The 18442-nt window shown below is 47.8% G+C and overlaps 1 protein-coding gene across 2 annotated transcripts in view; it reads right to left on the bottom strand.

Moving 5' to 3' along the window:
* LOC119443012 (techylectin-5A) overlaps window positions 1-18442 on the bottom strand; it is a 73216-nt gene that overhangs the window by 34755 nt on the left and 20019 nt on the right. The window contains exon 1 of one of the 2 annotated variants that reach the window (XM_037708119.2): window positions 5208-5426. The exons of the other annotated variant lie outside the window; for it this stretch is intronic. The gene's annotated coding sequence lies outside the window, so the exon portion shown is untranslated. Of the gene's footprint in view, window positions 1-5207; window positions 5427-18442 lie in introns of those variants that run through there. 2 annotated transcript variants of the gene reach the window in all.

Here is an 18442-nt window from a genome sequence, read left to right on the forward strand (position 1 = left end):
AACGCGGGGAAACGCGGTAAGCGTCGGCAGCAGCTCTATGCATCCCACTACGAGAAGTGAAATTGTACACTGGAAAGAGTGAGTGAGTGAGTACGAACTTTATTGAGGTCCTGAGGAGAAAGAATTAAAGCGGGGCTGGAGGCCCCGCCAATCAATGTGGTGGCTCCACCCAGGTCGGGGCCGGTAGACAGAGTCCTTCGGCGCTGGAATGATGAACAGCAATGAAGCCAATGTGGAAGAAGGCGACGACAACGAACGCGGAAGCAATGGCACGAGCGCGTTCGCGCGGTTGCGCCGAGGGGTACCAACGTGCCAGCTGTGGAAGAAGACGACGCTCGAGAGAGAACCAAGTTAAAGCTAATGAAAAGGACAAGTTAAAGCTAACAGAGAACCAAGTTAAAGCTAATGAAAAGCCAAGTGAAAGCTAGGGAAGGGCCGCCAACTTCGCTGTTTGCTCAGACTTCGCACCACTGTTCTCAGACTGCGCTCAGACTTCGCGGAGCTGTTAAGGGCTCACTCTTCGATGGTCGCTTCCGGCAATAGAAAAAAATCACAGCATATCCACGGGGTGAATGATGATGAGTGGGCGAAGCTCCGGAGGGAATCATCGGATATCCCGCTTAAGGGGACGCTAGAAACGTTAGAAACGTGCAGTACTCTCTAGTAAGGGGGAGCGGCCACAGCGTCTTACGCAGCCATTTACACATGCCGGAACGTGCACCGCGTTTGCCGACGCCATCACATGACTGCTGAGAGAGTATACCCCCCGTATTCATAAACGCTCCTCGACTTGAACTTGACGCTGAGCCGTGCTCCCTCAAGGGCTGCAGAAGATAGCGCCAACCTTTCCCTTTCCCTCAAGAACCACTTACCTTGAACTTGACTTGCCACCGCTTTGGGCAGCGCGTTCGAAACGCGTTGAAGGTAAGGCGGAGAGGCCACAGCGTCTTACACCAGCTTCTTACACGGGCCGTAACGCGCTAGCACAAACGCGTTAGAAACGCGCTAGAAACGCGGCCTTTCGTTAATGTTGAGTATTTATTGCCATCGTGGTGCGTGTGTCCATGTCCGCTTCGTGGCGTAGTGGGCTAACGCCGCGCGCTCGGAAGCGAGGGGTCCCTGGTTCGATTCCGCGCTACGGACACAACTTCGGAATTTTTTTCTCATTTTTCTCAGACTGGTTACACACGATCTAACACTCCTCCGTGTACCCGCGCTCTTGCTCGGGGCGGTGCCGCCGCCTACGAGCAGAAAAGAGAAGTACTGCATTATGACACTAACGCGCACCGACAGTGAACGCTTCGGTGGTCTCAGCACTACGACGCCTCGATGCCAGCATTCGAAGGGACGCTGGCATCAAGAAGCACTACCAACGCCACCTAGGTGGCGTTCACCGTACTCAGCACAGCGGAGCGTGGCCTCCGCAATTAGCTCTGAAAATGTTTCTGAAGTTGATCGCGGAGGCTGCAATTACGACGCGCTGTACGCGCTGATTTGACTTGGTGACGATTCAGTTACGTGCTTTGTCTTGCGCGTTGTATTAGCGTGTCAGTTACGTGCTTCGTCTTTCGCGTTGTGCTAGCGTGTGCAGCGTAGTGCAGCTTCCATATGCACGACGGTTGCTCATGGTCATCGACGTTGGTAGTCGTGATGGAGGAGACGTGCCACCAGGCGTCAGCGTGGGTGCATCAACGCCTAAGGGCGCTTTAGCCACAAAACACCAATAGACATTATATATCAATGTGCAATAAACATTACACTACTTCTGTGAAGACACGTTTCACTTTCGTGTTCTATACCGATTCCTATATAAGAGGGATCAACCACATGTTTTTTTTCTCATTTTTCTCAGACTGGTTACACACTACTGGTTACACACTACTACTACGACGACGGGGACGGAACGGGTGCCGCTATAAGGAGCTTCGCCCCTAAAAAGTCACAGGCCTGCGCGGCACACGCAGCACAGTCACAGCGTAAGCTGGTTGAGCAGCGCCAGAGTAGCTCCAATCTCAGCACCACGCACAACAAGGTCTTCGCGGCAAAGTGTCTTCGCCTCGATTTTGACGAGAACGCTCTGAACTGTCCGCCCGGCGTTGGCGTCGACGGCGAGCTGCGGCTTCTAATGCGCTCTGCATAGCAGTCTGCTGAGCCCAATGATGCCTGTTTGTAGCCGCGTACGTAGCTCTACGATTCGCTTTTTCAGCAGCGGTTCGTACCTTGCGAGGAGACGCCATAACGTGTACCGAAGGGGTACCCAGAATATGTGGAGCACATCTAACATCGGGATAGCGTTGATTGCGCGCCTCGTCTGAATCGGATCGCGTCTGAATCGCATCTCGTCGCACGCGGCGGTTGCAGGCACGTTAACTAAATGGCGCCACCATACTGGCGGAGGCTCGGGTCGTCCGCGCCTGCGCGCTATGCGCGCAGGCGCAGAGGCGCGGGGCGCGTATAAAGGGAATTTTTCTTCGGCGTTATAGCTAGTGCTTGCGTGGCTCAGTGGTAAAGTATCCGACTCCCACGAAGCGGGCCTGGGTTTGATCCCGGCGGGTACTTTTATTTTTTTGCATTTCCGGCGATAGCGGCTACGGGGCGGCGGCGGCATCATCGCCACCAGAAACGGCTATTGGAATGAGCCCACAACAGCTTACGCTGTAAAATAAGTACCCCAGAAAGTGGATGGGAAAACGGCTCCGCGGTAGCTCAATGGTGAGAGCATCGCACGCGTAATGCGAAGACGTAGGTTCGTTCCCCACCGACGGGCAGTTGTTTTTTCATCCTGTTTTCATTTCCGTTAATTTATAATTTCTGTAATTCAATTAGTAAGTACAAGTAATTTCCCCCATGTTGACCTTGGTGTCATTGTTTGTTGGCATCTTATGATATGATAAATTAATAAAAATTATGATAATAAAATATATATATATATATATATATATATATATATATATATATATATATATATATATATATATATATGACGAGCAGAAATGGAACCGAATAATATATATATATATATATATATATATATATATATCCAGGAGAAGAAAGGCAACCGAGTGGGTTCGAATATCACCTCTCTGGCCAGTTGTTTCTCATCCACTTTCATTTAGATTTATTCGTCATTTATTCAATTCAATTAAGAACCACAACTAATTTCCCCTATGCTGTCCTTGGTGTCCTTGTTTGTTGGCTTCTTATGATATGATATAGAAATCGGGCACCTCGGTTACCTTAGTGACCCTTTTCGCGGAACAGTTTGTTCTAGAGAAACGAGATGGCGCTTTCGGCGGCGCGCCGCACGTGGCCTCAGCGACAGCGCAAGAATACGAAACCATTACCGCTTCTACCTTGCTTGCGTGCGATCAGCTGTTAGAAATGCAATGGAGTTTTCGCTAATGCACTGTGCTCAGATCATGCTGGTTTGAATCATGGTGATTAAAGACGCGTGCAGTAGTTGGCTGCAAAAACAGTGACTGGCATAATAAGAAATGGAATGAATCTGTGTGGCCAAGTTCGAGGAGCGCTGCTGCAACTGTCCGTACGTATTACCGGCACTTCGAGATGTACGGCTTTCCTCGAGGATACAGAAATTTGCTCATCCGCCAGCGTTGTATCGCTAACGTTCAAAAACTTCAACACCGGAACGTCGGCAAGAGTGAGTACCGCTCGTTAAACAATGACAAAGAGAGTAGCGCCGCTTCATGTCATAGCAAGTTTCACGCACAGTATTTACACACGTGTACCCCAATAAGTACAGAAACTTACGCCCGCACTATCACCACCGTGTCAATGAATAAGTGAATGGGCACACACTTGAATATAGGCGCATTATATACGCGCAATAAAAGACGGACTACACCGATAGCGCACTAGAGTAAGCGAGTTACTAGCGACAATAATGTCATTGCTACAAGGTATTACAAAGTAAAGAACAGCTACGTTCCAAGCCTTGTGTGCAGAAAGAACAAATCTATCAGAAGTGAGCACATTTGCGAGCGATTAGGCGGAAAATATTCAGATAGTGACCGCACCGAGGAACTTTACTGCGTCAGAAACGTGACGAGCCGCTGCTTCAAAATATTTGTCAAATAAAAAACGAAGATAAAAACACACTAACCCTGATTCAATTCATGAGCGGAAAGTTTGGATAGCCTGGAATACACATTTAGCCCCGATTTTAGAAGCACCACACATACGCTGCTCGCGCCGTTTGGACATAGCTGCGAAAGCGTTTTTGCATGTTATCTGAAGCTGTGGCCAAAGATTCGTTTCGTCCACCCAGTCACTGCCTACGATATCTTCTGAAATAGAGGTTTGCTAAGTCGTACCGGGGGGCATCATACACATGAATTGTAGATGTGGAGGCAGTTGAGGCAAGCAATGGACGCATGACCACGTGATCAAACAAAGCAGCGCTCACGGGATCACCGCGAAAAGGTCAATATTATTTCTTTATAATACACGCGTAGACAAAAGCTCTACTCAGTGATCGCGTGACCTACTAGGATATAAAAATGACGCCATACGCAGTGGAAGAGCGAAAGACAGCTTTGGTTTCACAAACCATGGACGTTGGGTCACGGTTAAAATGATCGCTCTGTTCACTCACTGTGGCTCCATTTTACTTTAGTGTGAAGCATATTTATACATATACGATCACTTTAGTGAACGCATTACCCCGTTTAAAGGCTTGCCTTAGGCGCCGCGTTCCCTGAGCAATGGTGAAGTAATAAAATTTTCTTCGCAATGCTTGCCGCCAATAATTAACTTGTGCGTGGCTTTTGAACCGGTGTTTCAGTTATTTTCCTTTAAAATTCAAGATATAATTATTCTGTGATGAAGAGGACAAACTACAGCACGTACAAAGGAACATCCTATTATTTTTATTTCAATGGAGTGTGCAGCACAGCGGAATAATATTTTATAAGTTTATCACGTCTATTGACAGCCCCATTGTAATTCATGACTGAAGAAGTGAAGCTTCGGTAAACGGGCCCCTGAGTATTGTTCGTATATGTTCACTTATCGAAGTCTCAATATACGTCCCTTCAGGTAGCATACATTCAGTGGTTAGATACAAGGAGTCTACAACAAAGTAATGTTGCAATGGAATAGTACATGTACCGGCAAGTTTTTAGGCGGAACCACTAATTTTAGCCACTTGCAAAACTAATGAGTACAATGGGCGCTTGAAAACTTACCAAATCTGTTCGACGACGAAGGCGTAAAACCAACTTTGTGATGTTTTCCGCTGAGAAAATTGTTTTTCGAGGAATAACGACTACTGCCTTTGCGGTGACCCGATGCACGTGTGTCTAAATGCGTATGATACACTCGTGCGTGTAACCGAGCTTCCTTTCGCGGACGTGCAATCTTAGGAAAGCCCCGCGAGACTGCCGGTCGCGCCCGTCTGGCCGTAGCCTGTCAGCCCAGTGACGGAAGCGCGCAGATAAACGGAAGGCGCGTGCGGCTCCATTTCGTCTAGCGTTGGGCAGTTTTCAGCAAGCATAAACGACCGCACGTGGGCGTCGTCTAGGCGCTTCCACTTTTTTTTCTTGGTGTTTTGCTTTCCATGTCTGGCCTTCCGTATCAGCATCTCCGCACCCGTCTATATGCGCTCGCTCGTCTTTACACCCTCGCTCGCGATGCGAATAACAACCGGTTTCTGTCCAGATAATCATGGCCACCTGGAGAATTTGGAAATCGGGCGCCATATTAAGTACGTTCCTTTTCCTTAGATTCTATTCGTTTATTATCACTATTACGAGCGAGTGGCCGATACTAGCGATAGCGAACACCTGTCCTCAAACCGGCCAACGACGAAAAGATGAATGGACAGAATCCCTACGTAATATGGCCCCTTATGGCCATGTCTACATCACCCTCGTCATTCTTAAATGCTGCTCGCCTCAGCGCGGGGGCGGAATGGCCTTGAGCCTGCTGATGTCATCATGATACGAGTAACAGATCGTGGGCCTTGCTACACGCAAGAACACTTTTAAGAACCCAAGAAGCACGGTAAACATACCTGGTATTACGACTCTTTATGGATAACAGTAAATCTATATCTTCAGCGACAAATACAATATTTGCATTCCTTACGTTTATCTGCTCATAAGTCCGTCCACTTTCATTATTGAAACGAAGATATTGCACCAGGGTCTGAAACCATTGCGCATTTAAGTTCGCGTTGATGTTATCATGCTGGTTTCTCTTTGTCCTCCGTTTTTCTACTTTCACAGGGCATCTTCCTTGTTTCCCATGGGCTGTGAGGAATATTTTGTAATCACTGACCGGGAACACTTCGTTAATGCAACATGTACGTATCACAGCGAAAACTATTTAGCCGGCTTTATTTAGATTTCACGGCATCTGTCAGAAATCATCACCGTCATAATCATCATGATCGTCGTCGCCCTTGTGGTCGTCGTGATACTTAGGTTTATCGCCATCCCGTTCTCTTGGCCACGGCCGCTCGATCAAAGCTTTCCGACTAACGGCTTCATTTCCCTCCTCTGCAAGAGATCCAGCTGCATACCTAGATTAATAGAAACATCTGTTCTATACAGGAGTAAGTGTGACATGACACTCTTGGTTTAGAAGCTATATAAATAGCAAGTTCTGGCGACACACGCGTTAGCAAATCCTCAATAGTGTTATCTAATAAGAGCTCGAATATCTATCTTCACGCTTTGGACTAAACTTATAGTAATCAATGTGGCCTCAAATGTGTCCGCTTATTTTATGTTTTTTAGTGATGAGATGATGTTTTTTTTTACTTGATCCGCAATGTACACGTGTTATATGACGTGTTGGTTGGTATAGCGGAAACGCCTTTCGCTTCTAATGTTTGCACGTTATGCGGTTCTCTCACATAAAGCAATACACAGGGTCCCCGAAGATCACCAAATACTGTATAGAATCTAAAGGAAGTTGCCAGCGCGAGAACGAGACAAAGAGAGTTCACTGACAAAGACTCGCTGTAAGGTGATCAACGCAGAGGAGCTCGGCGTTGCACACGTGCCGACCCTTCCAGTGTTCGAGGCCGCATCGAATGAGTGGAGGTCGGGACAAGGCGAAAATCCGATCGGCGCAGAGGAGAACTGGCACCATTAACTTTGCCTTCGAGCGATCCGCGGGTACGCTGCGGCTGCTAATGCGTGTGTGGCGCAGGCCTTCTTTTGTCGTTTATACATACTGCACTGACACGAAGCGTGCGCTCTCCGTGGACGACTCTGTTCCTCCGCACACTGAGCGGCTTCGTTAAGTACGCCTTCGCGTATACTTCTTGTCACGCCGCTAACGAAGAACCGCGGCTGCGTGCCTTCAGCTTGTTACTGTGCCCGTTTCCGGAACTCAAGTTTTATATTTTATACTATGGATGTACAACATGCCTCTCTGTTCTTTTCAATCCATTTTATGCACTTCGGTGATATTACTTTATCCGTCCGTTTCCTTAAGTCGTTATCGTTATGCGTCGTCGTCATCAGGCCACTTCCTCAACCTCAGCGCTACTCAAGCCATATGGCGAAGAAAAAATCCATCTCAGGATGACTGTCGACGTAAGTGAGATTTGAAATCGAGCAATGTAGTGCCACATCGTATTGCGCACCTCTACTCTGCCAACAACCGCGCTCGTCGCTCGCCGGCCGCACTGTCTCTTATCTCCACACGGCTCTGACCTTTTCTATGCGCTGTGAATTCGCCGCTCAGTTTCCGTTGAAGCGATAGACCGCACGTACCTTCGCCCACTGCGACGTATGTGCGCTTGCTGCCAGCGTTTTGACAGTCGTTGTCTGCGGTCATTCAGTGTGATCTATTTATGTTTGCTTGTGCGCGCTCACACCACGCTTGCTCATTCAGTTTTAGTAATAGTCGGGCCACATTTTCCAACGCACGCTACACATGCAATGCTGCCCGGATCGGCAGTGCAGCGCTACAGGTGTGTCCCTTCGCACGCGCTGCCCACGGGAAGCGCTTTCTCATCAACACCACCGTTTCACACGCGCCTTCTCGTGGTCATCGAGTCTCTCTTCATGTCGCTCTACTTACGCCGCAGCACACCTGCTTACTTAATCAGCTCATGTTTACTACAATTAATATTGCTACCAAAGCCGCTCACCTTACTTCGTGTCACATTGCTGTGTTGCTATCGCATTCATTGCTTCGCCCTTAGGGCGAAACTGTGACATTTTTTCTAATTGAAAAATGTCCAAAATATTTTTTTTAAATTGAATGCGACGTGAAAGAGGTTTGATACGAACAACCGTAGCCCATACATGCATACATACCGCAATGTGGCCAAAGTTTCCCAAAAATGATAATCGTGTTAAAACAAAACTTTGCTCCCCACCGCCTTTGAAAATCGAATTAGTGCCCCTGCGTCGCTGCAGAGTTCGGAGTCGCACACGTTAGCCACCGTGACATCGCGCAGCATTTAGTTTTCTTTATTGTATGGAAATGCGTTGCTAACGTAGAACCAATTCCTTTTGCATTAAAGAAAGTCGAGAGCTGGGTCATTTGGTACAAGATCGAGGGTGAAGACCAGCGAAAGACACCCCGCGCACAAGCAAGACGCCCCCCGTTACGCCGTCTCTCTAAGCCTCGTCCTGTAGTCTTTATCCAGTGTGCGTTGTGTCTTTCTGTGATTTTCCCCTTCAGTTTTCTTACATTGCCGTTGCGTATATATAAAAAAATTCGGCGGCCCTTCCACTTCGTGAAGATGGTTAACCAGCGAAGCTGAAACGTGCGGCCTCGGTGTTTATCACTGGGTTAATCCCGAGGGTTCATTAAATTATTTCTCAATTATGAGGTTACACATACGTTCGGCTGCGACGGAGAGAACGACGTCACTGACGGTAAGCCCGAAATCTGCCGTTGTCGCTTGCGTTCGATGTCTCGAGTTTGCTCGGCGCCGTGGTTAGCAGCATTCGCCCGCCCATTGCCGCTTACGAATCTTCGAAATTAAATGGCTTCAAAATTTAATCTGTCCGGTACGTAATACAATGAATGGCCCGTACCCCCGTAAACGCGGCCTTCCCGTAAGACGACAGAAGAGAAGTGAAATTATACGCTGGAATGATGAGCGGCAACGCAGGCAGCTGTGTAAGCAATCGACGACGACGAACGCGGGAGCAGTGGCACGAGCGCGTGCCGAGCATGAGCCAACGAGTCAGCTGCGGAAGAAGACGATGACGCTCGAGACAATGCTGATGATGATAGTTTTCTGTGGAAAGGCGATTTCGCATAGCCATATAAAGCTTCGCTTTAAAAAAGACACTACATTGACGGGTATATATAGAGAAAAATTGTAACTTGGGTGAAGACACCAAGCTTTTTGAGCTTCGCCATCTATACAGGGCGTCCCGCTGTGACTCAGGGGGATAGGGTGTTCTGCTGCTAAGCACGAGGTTACGGGATCGATTCCCAGCCGCGGCGGTCGCATTCCAATGGGGGCGATATACAAAAGCACTCGTGTACCGTCCCTTGAGTGCATAAAAAAAAAGCTGCGGTCAAAATGAATCAGGAGCCCTCCATTATACGGCAGCCCTTTAACCAACTGTGCCGTTTGCGGATGATAAACCTCACCATTAAATTATTAGTCTGTACAGGGCTTTGTTCTCCACGCAGACTCGGAGAGTGACGGCGTCTGTGCGTGCACTTCAAGGGCCACGGCATGTACTACTGAAGTGGACAGATGCGACGTTGTGTGCATCACAAAGAAGTCGTTCTTGAGGAGACGGCCGAGTCCGCCTTATAAGAGCCTGCTGCTGTCGCTGTAAATGAGGGTAGAACCGGAGGAATCGATGAAGGCGACTGATTCTTCTTTTTTGTCTTTCTTTTATACCTCTATCACGTCAAGCTCTTTTTCCAGCTTGCGCTGTCAAGAAGAAGAAGAAGAAATAAACTTTATTTAAAGAGCCAGCACTTTGCTTTTAGGGGCCTCAGGTGTCGGCTCGAAGTCCTTGGACTCGGGCCGAATGAAGAGAGTTGCGGCGAAATTCGTGCCGAAGTCAGGGAGAGAATTTCGCAACAATACGGTGCTAGTCCATTTTTGATGACGTGATTTATTTTCGCGAAGCATGCCTATAACACAAATCGCGTTCTTTTAAAAATCTTCGTCTGTGGGAGCCATCCATACATTTTTTTATGCACAGCTTCGTATTTTAGTTTAGAGCTGACTGCAATTAACAAATGCTTTCTTTTTCTGTAGCGACATTAATGACGGTTTTAAAGAAATGATCGATAATGTTCGCACATTAATTTACTGAGGGTACGAAGTCGCCCATTAGCAAACGGATTTTGTATAAGCGATACAGTTTCGTTTGGAAACAGTGACAAAATATTCATTTCATACCTACCCTTGAGAGAGAAAGATTTAACGATTACGAATTCCTCTCTTTGCGCAGCGGCCAGAATTTGATATTCAGTGCCTCTTTAGTGTCATTTGTATGTTTTGTTGCCCTGGATTAATGTGTTGAACAAAACTTTCTTTTCTTTTTGTACTACGAGTGAATAATGATCTACATCTGAAAATCTATCTCACGTGTAACTTCTTCGTAAATAGCGCTTATACAAAGCGCAATAACTTATTGGGAAGCCAGTGCCGATATGCAGGCGTCGTTAAAAGCATGCAGCGATCTGCTCGCCTGGCCAGAGTGATGTTGCGGACATATTTCTGTGGCGCGGCTTGTACATATCCCACTCTGCGCTGCAGAACCTCAGAGGTTGAAGAGGATAATTTTATGCACTTTATCAACTAAATGAGCTCAAGGGATGAAGGATGCGAGCTTCCCTACATGGACTGAAGTTTGCCGGAACTAAGCTGGGCATTTTCTGTACGCTTTTGACCAAGACCGTGTCACTGTTTGCAGACCCACACTGAGCAACGTGAGTAAACATAGACACTCGCGTATACAACTGAGCATTCTTTCTTTTCTTGATTACTTCGTGTACTGCCCAGGATTACCAAATCTCGAGTGGGCGAAGTTGGGACGGGTGAGGAGGGGAAGGGGCCGGCGGCTTGCGACGACCGATCTTGTCAGTGCCATGAGCCGCCAGCAGTCTGCATGTGCAACAAAGATGATTTTTTTTTTAGTTCTACCATGCCACGATGATGATGATGATGATGATGATGATGATGATGATGATGATGATGATGATGATGATGATGATGATGATGATGATGTGGTGTTTTATGGCGCAAGGGCCAGTTATGGCCAAAGAGCGCCATGCCAGTGTTTGTGAGTGTGCAGTGGAGCGATGAATTCTGAGAAGTAGATGAAGCGTGGCTGTAAAAGGGCCTAAAAATAATCGCTGTAAAGTGCGTAAAATATACATGTACTAAAATCATGGCAATGACATGAGGTGTACTATGAAATGAAGAATGCATTGAGAGGTAATGACACGATATTTAAAATATTTAAGATGCAGTAATTGGCAAGAAGCACTACTGCCTAAACAGAGCCCTTGAACCACAAGGGCCTGGAGGCATGTGCTATAAAAAGCTATCACAGCGGCATCCTCTGGAGAGAGGATGCGCTACGAACTAGTTGGGCTAATAACATGCAGGACCACATCGTTCAAAAAATCGACGACTGCTTTGGCATTAAAAATTGGTTCTTCGCCAAGAAACATAATGGGGTGAAGCGGGACATGATATCGGTACGCTTGTGGAAAATATTTCTTTCTTTCTGTTTCGGCTTCCCGGCACTCCACGAGGACATGGAGGACGGTCAGCCTCTCACTACATCTACCACAGGTTGGAGGATCATTTCCATTTAACAGAAAATTGTGAGTACCATATGTGTGTCCTATTCTTAGACGACAGAACAGGACATCAGTTCGTCGTGTTTTCGTTGCGGGTGACCAGAAACCTAACTGTGGCTTAATTAAGTGAAGCTTATTATTTGTTTCAGCGCCCCACAAGCGCTGCCAGTGGTTTCGCAGTTTTCTTCGCAGAAAAGGCTTCAGATCTGCGGGAGGAATAGTAGCCGCAGGATTAATAGCTTGCGATGTAGTTGATGTGGCCAACTGGTCTGCAAGCACATTACCATCAATGCCTCTATGGCCAGGCACCCAGCATATAGTCACATGCTGGTTAGATATATACGCTCTGCATAAACTGGAATAGAGCTCAGTAAGTACAGGGTTTTTGTTTTTGCAGAGTGACATCAGAGCTTTCACCACGCTTAGGGAGTCTGTAAATATAATTGCTTTTTGAAGTTTTGATGCCCTTATATGATTCACAGCCGACAATATAGTGCATAGGCCTCAGCCGTAAAGATACTCGTTTCCGGGTGGAGTACACCGGATTCCGAAAAGGTTGGGACGACGGCTGCATAAGATACCCCGGCATGTGACTTAGAAGCATCTGTGTAAAACTGTGTACACGAGTATTTAGATTGGAGTTCTAAGAAATGCATTTTAATGTGTGCCTCTGGCGCGTGTTTAGTGACCTCTACGAACGATGTGTCACACTCTATGAGTTGCCAGTGCCACGGCGGCAACAGTTTCGCTGGAGCCATAGGACATTGTTCAAGCAGCGGAACACCCATTTCCTCACTAAGATTCCTCACACGCAAAGAGAATGGCTTTCTCGCTGCAGGTCGATTATGGAAGAGTGTGGCAGCGGTCACATCATTTATAGTTGAATAAGAGGGATGTTCAATGTTTGCTTGTACTTTCAGAAAATATGTAAAACTGCTGTATGACCGCTGCAGATGAAGTGACCACTGATTTGACTCTACGTAGAGGCTCTGGATTGGACTTGTCCTGAAAGCACCGGTCGCAAGGCGGATACCCAGATGGTGAACGGGGTCTAATATTTTTAATGCACTTGGCGTTTTGGAATTATACACTATAGCTCCGTAATCGAGGCGTGAGCGGACAAGACTTCTATAGAGGTTAAGCAGACACTTTCGATCACTACCCCAAGTCGTACGCGACAGAAGCTTAAAAGGTTCATTGTCTTCAGGCATTTCGCCCTCAGATAATATGAGGAATAAATGTAAGCTTCGAATATAAAATAATGCCTAGAAACTTATGCTCGCTGCTCACAGAGAGCGCATCTCTTTTGATTTCTATACTGGGCACAGGCGTTATGCCTCTCTTGTTTGTAAAGAGTACGCAAGTGCTCCTCTGGGCGTTTACTTTAAACCGTTCTCATCTGCCCATTGGGACAATCTGTTTATTCCCAGCTGCACTTGTCGTTCGCAGATGGCAATATTGCATGACTTAAGGCTATCTGCACATCGTCGACATAAACAGAATAAAACATAGTGCGTGGGATGACTGTGTGCAGGGAACTCATTTTGACAATAAATAGTGTGCAACTAAGCACGCCCCCTTGTGGCACACCGGTCTCTTGGGTGAATGACTTAGAAAGAGCGTTGCCCACTCTTACGCGGAATGTGCGATTTGATAGGTAACTTTCGATTGTGTTTAACATGTTGCCACGGACACCCATCGCAGAGAGATCTCGGAGAATGCCGTAGCGCCATGTCGTGTCGTAAGCTTTTTCTAGGTCGAGGAACACTGAAAGACAGAACTGCTTATGTATAAAAGCGTCTCTAATATAAGACTCAATGCGAACCAGGTGGTCTGTTGTGGACATACCTTCCCTGAAACCACATTGGAAGGGGTCTAGTAATTTGTTATTTTCAAGGAAACAGATTAAGCGCCTGTTGATCATTTTTTCAAACAGTTTGCGCAGACAGCTTGTTAGGGCTATTGGCCTGTAGCTGCTGGCTAGGGACGGGTCTTTGCCTTGTTTAAGCATGGGAATGACTATAGCTTCCTTCCACGATGACGGGATATATCCATGCGCCCACATGACATTGAAAAGATACAGGAGTGTTTTCAGCGCTTCAGGATTCAGGTGCTTAATCATTTCATATATGACACGATCACCGCCTGGCGCAGAGTTATTGCAGCAAGCGAGGGATGCTTTCAGTTCAGTTAAAGTAAAAGGATAGTTGTAGGCCTCGCTCGATGAACCATTACGTTTTAGGGGCTGTCGCTCTTCGCGTTCTTTGACTCTCAAAAATGCTTGTGTGTAGTGGGACGCACTGGAGATATATTCAAAGTGTTCGCCCAGACAACCAGCCTGATCTTCCAGGCTCTCTCCTTGAGTACTTACTAAGGGGAGTGGGTGTACCTCCCGGCCTTTTAATTTATTTACTCGATTCCACACTTTCGTCTCATCCGTGTAAGAATTTATACTGGAGATGTACTTCTTCCAACTCTCCCTTTTAGCACGTCGACGTGTTCTTCTAGCCTGGGACTTTATTTATTTGAAACTAATCAAGTTTTCGGCGGTTGGAGAGTCGCGAAGTCGTCCCCAAGCTTTGTTTTGATTTTTCCGTGCTTCCTTGCATTCTTCGTTCCACCACGGGATACGACGTTTATTAGCCAGTCCGTTAGTTTGACGGATGCACGTTGTGGCAGTCTCAATTATAAAGCCCGTTATATATGCTACAGCATCGTCTATATTTAAAGAGGCAATATCATCCCTGCTTAAATAAGTTTGTTCTTGGAAACGTTCCCAGTTAGCCGAGTCAACCTTCCATCGGGGAATGTGTGGGGAACATAGATCTTGTCAGTTTTAACATGATTGGGAAGTGGTCGCTCCCAAAAGGGTTCTTCAGAACGGACCACTCCAGGTACGGAATCAGTGTACTCGACACGATACTTAAATCTATGTAGGAGTATGTGTTGTGCGCCATGCTGTAGTAAGTTGGCTCTTTCTTATTAAGTAAACATGCTCCTGAAGAAAAGAGAAAGTTTTCAATTAGGCGTCCTCTCGCATCGCAACGACAGTCTCCCCACAATGTGTTATGTGCGTTTAAATCTCCGACAACTATGTATGGTGCCGGAAGTTCATCTATGTAGTTCTGAAATTCAGTTTTATTAAGATGATAATTAGGAGGGATGTACATAGAGCTAACAGTGACTATCCTGCCAAACAATACCCCTCGGACAGCAACTGCCTCTAGGGGCGTACGAAGTTTCAGTTCGCGACAGGCAACACCTCTGTCAACTACGATAGCAACACCGCCGGATGACACGAAGGTGTCATCGCGGTCTTTGCGAAAGATGGCGTATTGCCGGAGAAAGTTGCATTGTGTAGATTTAAGGTGTGTCTCCTGAACACACAGCACCTTCGGATTAAACTTGTGTAGGATTTCTTTGACGTCATCGAGGTTGTGTAGGAGTCCTCTGACGTTCCACTACATTATTTGTGTATTCATGTTGAAAGTGTTTTTTGTGCTGTGTGTAAAGGAGACTAACTTAAGCTACAGAGCCCTTGTCGGGTCCTGTGATGCGGGCTTTTTCTTTTTTGGAGCGATCGCAAGATTCTCGCCGCTCCTGAGGCGCTGGTGGCGCCGTCTGGCCGGTTGTTGTGTCCATCGCCTCTTGTGAGGCGCTGGACACGCGCTCTTGCGAGCGGTTGGTTTGACGAGAAGGCCTCGCCTCGAGGGACGAGGCCCTGGAGGCCACCAGCCCGGAGGTCGATGGCCCCTTCTTGTGAGTTGGCGGAGCAGCGCTAGCTGCAGCCGCCGAGGGGGCGGATGGCGTCACTGCCGGCTCACTGTGTGTGGGCCGGACAGCCGCCGGAAGCCGTTGCGACGCTGCCCCCTGACGCGCCACTTCGGCAAAGGTGTTCTTTGGCAGGCATGACACCCGCCTGCGTGCCTCTTTGAACGAAATATTTTATTGCGATAGCAATTATATGGACACTTCAACCGGATTTCTGCCGTCGCCGTCGCCATCGCCGTCGCCGTGAGGTTCCCTATAGATAAAATCTTCGCCGCGCGCCGTATGCCCGAGCGGAAGCGTGCGGGGACGCGCGCCATCACGGAGAGCGAACGCACTCAATCACCCACGCGCAAGCAAGGAAGCGGGAAGCCAGCGCCGGAAAGAGCGGGGGGGGGGGGGGGGGGGGGGGCGCACTTATGCTCTGCCAACAACCGCGCTCGTCGCTCGCTCGCTCGCTCGCCCGCACCGTCTTTTATCTCCCCACGGCTCTGACCTTTATGCGCCGTGCATTCGCCGCTCAGTTTCCGTTGAAGCGATAGACCGCACGTACCTTCGCCCGCGGCGGCGTATGTGCTTGCTGCCAGCGTTTTGACAGTCGTTGTCTGCAGTCATTCAGTGTGATCTGTTCATGTTTGTTTGTGCGCGCTCACACCACGCTTGTTCATTCAGTTAGTAATGGTCGGGCCACATTTTCCAACGCACGCTACACATGCAATGCTGCCCGGATCGGCAGTGCAGCACTACAGGTGTGTCCCTTCGCACGCGCTGCCCACGGGAAGCGCTTCTCATCAACACCACCGTTTCATACGCGCCTTCTCGTGGTCATCGAGTCTCTCTTCATGTCGGTCTACTTACGCCGCAACACACCTGCTTACTTAATCAGCTCATGTTTACTACAATTCATATTGCTACCAAAGCCGCTCACCTTACTTCGTATGACATTGCTGTGTTGCTATCGCATTCATTGCTTCGTCCTTAGGGCGAAACTGTGACATTTTTTCTTTGACTTTGATTGTGACGATTTCCTTTTCCTTCTTCCAGGATGGGCAGGACCGTGAATATGAGGCGTGCTCCCCATCACAGTTCACGCAGTGGAGAGTGTTTTGACATGTTTCAGAAAGGTGTTCATTGGCACTGCATTTTGCACAAGTCTGACGGCCTCGGCAGTTCTGTGAACTGTGCCCGAATCGCTGGCACTTAAAACATCGGAGCGGGTTAGGCACGTATGGCATGACACGGATCTTGACATACCCGGCCTCAATGGTCTCGGGTAGCCCACTAGAACCAAAGGTAAGAATAACATGTTTCGTTTGAATTTCCTTTCCATCGCGCCTCATCTTAATTCGCTTTACGTTAACCACGTTCTGTTCTTTGAGTCCTTCCAAAAGTTCTTCCTCAGTGAGCTCCATCATGTCATCGTCTGATATTACACCACGGATGGTGTTCATGGTACGGTGAGGGGTGACCGTAAGTGAGATTTGTCCGAAAGAGACTAGTTTAGGCAGCTTTTCATACTGTTTTTTGTCGCGGAGCTCGAAGAGGAGGACACCGCTGGCCAACTTAGTTGCTTTGTAGCCTGGGCCTATAGCTTCTGTCATACATTTGGAAACGAGGAACGGTGAGATAATCCTCACAGTCTTCTCTGGTCTTTCACTGTGTACTACATGATAGCGCGGGAAATTCTCTATTTGGTGGCCAAAAAACTTGAAAACATCTTCGGTGCGCCCCCGTTTCTGGGGGCGATCAGGGAGTTTGGGGAAAGCACGATCCATAGGTATATCTAAATTTCGGCAGAAACGCCAGCCGCCCACCATGGAGCCCAACAAGGGGACACCGCAGGACATATAGGAAGCAAGTCATGCAGACGCCAACTGTACGTTGCCGCTATAACCAAATATGTACAGCCAAGGTTGGTTGCACCACACAAGGTTAACCCTCACTGCCTGGAAAGTCGGAAGTAAATAGAATAGAGGAGAAGACAGGAAAGATTGAAAGAAAGAGGGAAATACGCAGATTGGAGAGGGGGACAGGATGAGGCAACTACCGTTTCCCCCGGGTGGGTCAGTCCGGGGGTGCCGTCTACGTGAAGGCGAGGCCAAAGGGGTGTGTTGCGTCCGCCGAGGGGCCATAAAGGTCCAAGCAATCAGCATTGGCTCAACCCCCCGGATCCTCTTTTCCCCGGACACGGCTAAGCCGCGCACGGTTAGACGCGGGAGGGTCCGACCCTCGTGTGCTCGGGTCCGTGGTGTCGCAACACACCAAACGCCTGCTGACGCAGACGCCCCTGCGGGGTACCATGCCATGATCTACAAAAAGAACGGTGCCGTAAAAAAATTAAATTCTGAGGTTTTACGTGCCAAAGCCGTGATTTGATTATGAGGCACGTTGTAGTGAGAGACTCCGGATTAATTTTGACCACCTGATGTTGTTTAACGTGCACCCAATGCACGGTACACGGACATGTTTGCATTTCACCCCCATCGAAATGCGGCCCGGGATTCTAATTCGCGCCCTCGGGCTTAGTAGCGCAAGGCCGTAGCCACTACGCGACCACGGCGGGTAAAGGTGCAGTATAGTTCTACGATTAACGCAGATACCAATACACATAGAGGTACTGTGAAAGACTGGGGCCTAAAACAGAACTAGAACCACTACAGAAATGAAGCCGTCTTATATATATATATATATATATATATATATATATATATATATATATATATATATATATATGGCAATGCAAGAAAACACAAAACGTAAAATGCGTGAACGAGTTGTCAAGCATTATAAAACTGCAATCTGGTCTATTTATTGTTATCAAATAGAAAAAAAAAGAGTTCGTCAGCCCTTCCACTCCGTGAAGATGGTTAACCAGCGACGCTGAAACGTGCGTGTCACA

The sequence above is a fragment of the Dermacentor silvarum genome, chromosome 2, assembly GCF_013339745.2.
Source record: "Dermacentor silvarum isolate Dsil-2018 chromosome 2, BIME_Dsil_1.4, whole genome shotgun sequence".
NCBI classification, from domain to species: domain Eukaryota; kingdom Metazoa; phylum Arthropoda; class Arachnida; order Ixodida; family Ixodidae; genus Dermacentor; species Dermacentor silvarum.